At 44.0% G+C, this 4930-nt stretch overlaps 1 pseudogene; it reads right to left on the bottom strand.

Annotated features, from left to right (window-relative positions):
* Window positions 1-411: 411 nt before the first annotated feature.
* On the bottom strand, window positions 412-1451 carry LOC143435690 (peptidyl-prolyl cis-trans isomerase D pseudogene; annotated as a pseudogene).
* Between the last annotated feature and the right edge of the window lie 3479 nt (window positions 1452-4930).

Below are 4930 nucleotides of genomic sequence, written 5' to 3'. Positions count from 1 at the left end.
CTTCCTTTCTTCCTTTCTTCCTTTCTTCCTTTCTTTCTTTCTTTCTTTCTTTCTTTCTTTCTTTCTTTCTTTCTTTTTTGGTTTGTTTGTTTTTCAAGACAAGCGTTTCTCTGTGTAGCCCTGGCTATCCTGGAACACACTTTGTAGACCAGGCTGGCCTCAAACTCACAGAGATTCACCTGCCTCTGGGATTACAGTCATGTGTCACCACTGACTGGCTACTCTATTTGTTTTTTGTTTTTTTTTTTCCCCACTGTATTTCCCACTGTATATTAAGAAGGAACCTATGTCAGCACTGCTATGTAAACAGTGACAAAGATCAAGGGAAACACATCAGGGATCGTGTAGACAGTAAAATACGTTGTTCTTTATATAATCAATGTATAATAGTTAAGGAGAGTTTAATTCTTATTAAGCAAACATTTTTGCATACGTGGCCTTCTCTTTATCTTTCTGTGGTTTTATCATTTGTTTGACTTTCAGCAATTCTGCCTGGATAGCTTTATCCCTGTGTCTTCTTAAGGTCAGCCAGTGCTTGACCATATACTTTAATCCTTGCCATCCTTGTGCGTCTCAGTATAGTGCTTTAGTATTCGAAGGGTCCATTTCAAGAGCCTCCAAGCAACTGTCAGTTGCCCCCTGCCAATTTGACATCTTCATTCTACAAGCACTAATATTCAGCACACAACTTAAGGCTGTAGATTGCAGTCTAGGTGTATCTGCTTTCTCAATAACAGCCTTTGAACTAGCCACGTACCTTAAAACCTTAGCACATTTTTCAATAGCCATCTCCCATCTCTGAGACTTGAAAAAAGTATTTCCAATGTTTTTTAAGTCTTCAGATATTAGTAAAATTTTATCTACATCTTTTCAATCTATATCTGCATCCTCGGGGAAATCTGGATGACTATCATCAGAGCCATCTTTGAGGAATATTCCCCCGTCATCCCCTTCTTTCAATACTTCTACATTTTCAAGCATCCTTGCCACACCGAGTCCTTTTATTACTTGACCAGATATCACATGTTTCCCATCCAAATGAGGAGTTGGAACTGCTGTGATAAGGAACTGAGGACCTTTCGTACTGGGGCTGGCATTGGCCATTTTCAGCAAACCCTCCCGATCATGCTTATAATGAAAATTTTCATCTTCAAATTTGTCACCATAAATACTTTCTCCACCTGTCCCATTCTGATTTGAGAAGTCTCTACCCTGAATCATAAATTTCTTAATAATTCGGTGGCAAGGGCATCCTTTACCATGGAGACCTTTCCCAGTTGTGACTCCAGTTCCCTTTTCTCCTGTACACACTCACGAAAATTTTCTGCAGTTTTGGGAACAATATCTGCAAACAATTCTAAAACAATTCATCCAACTCACTCCCCGACATCAAAGAAGACTCATGGGTTCTTGGAATTGGAGGGCTTGGCTGCTGGGAATGGGTGGGACATCTTCACTGCAGGCGCTGAAAGCAGGACACGAGTACCTCATGCTTGAGAGGGGCTCTATTTCTTTAATAAGCCTTTCTAGTTCATTTGTTCCAAGTATGCATGAAACTGCTCATTGAACCATTTTTAATGATAACTGACTTAAAATTCATTTGTGTGTGTGCACTTATGTGTGAACATGTATGTAATCCATGCACGTGCTAAAGTTAGAGGAACATGTAAGCTGTCTTCCTCTTTCAGACTGCCATGCTCACTTGACGTGGGTTGAAACAGATAGCTGCAGCTGTCAGTCCAAAGAGGTGGGGAAGGAACTCCCAGGTGAGGAATTGCCTTCATTACACGGCCTCTAGGCATGTCTTCAGGGCATGCTCTTAATAGCTAATTGACTAGGAGACTCCAGTCCCCTGTGGGCAATGTAAGTAGGTGGGTTTGGGCTGTATAAAAAGTGTATAGAATGTGACTCTGTAAATGAGCGGTAAGCAATGGTTCTCTGTGATCTCCGCTTCAGTTCCCACCTCCACGTTCCTGCCCCAGTTTCTCTCGGTGGTGAAGTGTAAACTGAAAGCCAAATAAAATAAACCCTTTCCTTCCCCAACTTGCTTTCTGTCAGGAGAGGAGCAAACTAGAGCATAGGGTCTCTCCCTAAACCTGGAGCTCACTGTTTCAGCCAGGTTGGCTGGCCAGGAAGTATCCACAATTCTCCTGTCTCTTATCTCACCATGACACGGTGGTTACAGCTGTGGGAGACTATTCCTGAGTTCTTATATGAGTCTGGAGGTCTGAACTCAGGTCCCAGAATGTATACAACCAACACTTTGATCTATTGAGCCATCTCCCCAGCCCACACCTTAAAATTCTTCTCTGAGAACTTAACATCTATTATAGTTTGGATCTGAAACGTCTCTAGAGATTCACATTTTGAATTTCTTGGCTATCCATACTATTTTGAGAGGGTATGGGACCCTTAGAAATTGGGTCCTGGCTGGACACTGGAGAGCAGAACTTTGAAGGTTATCTATCACCTGGACCCGAGTTTTAGCCAGTGTTTTCTGCTGCCTGGTCTGTCTGGATGGGAAGGGTCTTCACCACACAGTTTCACCACATTAAGCTCTGCCATATCCTTTCCACTATGATGGATGTATCCTCTGATATCAAGAGCTGAAACAAACCCTTTCCCTGTTATGTTGCTATTTTGTCTGGTACTGAGGTCACAGCTGATTCAGCTGTGTGTGTGTGTGTGTGTGTGTGTGTGTGTGTAAGTGTTTGCTGCCTATTGTTTGCTTTTGAATGTAGGAACGAGTATTATTGCTGGGAGTGATTATTTTTAAATAAAACTTGGTCATTAGACTAATATTATAAGACTCTAGTTGGCCTTCGAATCTCCTGTTTTCACAGTTCTCTCTGATACTGCTCTGGCAGAGAAAAGGGATGCCAATTACCCCGTTACTTCTGGGTCTGAGGGAAAGTCCATTCCCGACTTAGCCCCAAGCATCATGCAGTGGAGAGAGCAGGTCCTTCTTCCTGCTCATCCTGGATCTCACCAAGTCTCTGTTGATACTACAGGACCTAGAGAAGCAGGAGTAACTCGTCACACAGTTCTCATGTGCTAACACTTGTCTTCTACCAGGTCTCTATTGATCCCCCAGCAACCAGGAGAAGGAGGAAACTGTAAAAGCATCATTTGGAGATTTTCTACACCTCCCTTGTTCATGAATAATGACACAGAGACCTATTATATTTATTAATAAGTACTATAGCTGGACAGATATTCATCTATTCTAACCTAACTATGCTGGCTCCTTCCCAGTCACCTGCCACCTGGCTGCTTCTGCTCCATCTGTGTCCTCATGGCAACTCTCCTCTCTCTTCTCAGTCCACCTGGGACCCCCTCAGTAGGATCCAAAAATCCCTCCTTAAGTCCCCTGCTCAGCTATAGGCTGGTCAGTTTTATTAGCCAATCAGAGGTGAAGGAGAACAATTTGTATATAACATTGAGACAAGAGATGCTTCAAATGCCAAGGTGTGGAATGCAACCAGATCTCTGGGCACAGAAATCAGGAGTTGAATACGGAGTGTACAAAACCATCCCTCAACAGGAGATGGTCTTATTACCTGCCGGTGAGGATGGACAGCATGATTCCTCACTAAGTCATATGTGGAGGCCTGCTAGGTACCGAGTGAGTTGGGGATTGGTTCTAATGCTTTGAATTAATCCTGCCTCCCAAATCAGGAATCTGCATGTCCAAACACTGAAGGTCCTTGTCTCCTATTGTTGTGAATTGCCCAGATGCTGTTTGTATCTTGATGCTAATTTTGCTTCCTCAAGAGGGGCTGACCTGAGGAGGAGTAGATCATGTACTCAGGGGATCTCATATGAACCTTCGCCCCATTCTAACTAGTCTAATAAAGGCTAGAGCCTGTGATTGGTCAGTGGAAGGGAAAGGTGGGAAAGGTTTTAAAGAGGGAGAGAGAGAAGGGAAGATGAGAAGGCAGGAGAGAGAAGAAGATGAGGAAGAAGATGATGGAAGGAAGATGGAGCAGGATTACGTGGCCTGGAGGAACTGCAAGTAGCAAGGGATCTCATAGCTGGGGAGTAGAGTGGTGTAGTGGTAAATCTGCCCAATCTAGGCGTGCAGCTTATAAATATTATAAATGAGTTGTGTGTTCTTTGCATGGGCTTATTGGGGTTGGAGATTTACTGCAACACCAACTGGTTTTTGATTGATCAATAATGAGCCAACACAATGGCTGGGCAGGTAGACTGAGAAGGGACTAGGGGATTTGTGCTGGCTAGGACTGGAAGAGAGGAAGGAGAAGAATCACCATGATTCAGAGAGATGAATCATATTTAGAGCTGCAGAAGGGAAAACATCCCAAATGTAAGTTAGAAGAAGTGTGCACCCCCCCCCCCAAGGGCTGCCCAGAAGCATCTTGGGCGGCAAAGACTACGAGACTGCTTAGAAGGAGCCAGGGCAATAAAGATAAAATATAGAATTAGAGGGCATTAAGCCAGGAGTACCGGGGAAAAATGTGTGCTAGCTGCAGGGAGAATTAGAACTGCCCAGCCTGTGAGCTACTCAAGGCGTATTTAAAATTAGCTGGTTTATGTGTGTGTATGTTTTTGTTTGTTTGTTTGTTTGTTTGTTTTTGTTTTTGAGACAGGGTTTCTCTGTGTAGCCCTGGCTGTCCTGGAACTCACTCTGTAGACCAGGCTGGCCTCGAACTCAGAAATCCGCCTGCCTCTGCCTCCCAAGTGCTGGGATTAAAGGCATGTGCCACCACTGCCTGGTGTGTGTGTGTGTGTGTGTGTGTGTGTGTGTGTGTGTGTGTTTCATTCAGCCCAGATAGCTCTTGGGCGGGTGTGCTTGCAACCCATCTGGAGTACAGAGTGGGTTAACTAATTACTGCTACAGTGCCGGTCACATCCTGGTTTGGGGTTGGGAAGTCCTGGTTTTCATTTGGCCTTTGCTTGTGGGGATGAA

Source organism: Arvicanthis niloticus, chromosome 22, assembly GCF_011762505.2.
Source record: "Arvicanthis niloticus isolate mArvNil1 chromosome 22, mArvNil1.pat.X, whole genome shotgun sequence".
In the NCBI taxonomy this organism is placed as follows: domain Eukaryota; kingdom Metazoa; phylum Chordata; class Mammalia; order Rodentia; family Muridae; genus Arvicanthis; species Arvicanthis niloticus.
This window is presented reverse-complemented; position numbering and strand designations above follow the sequence as displayed.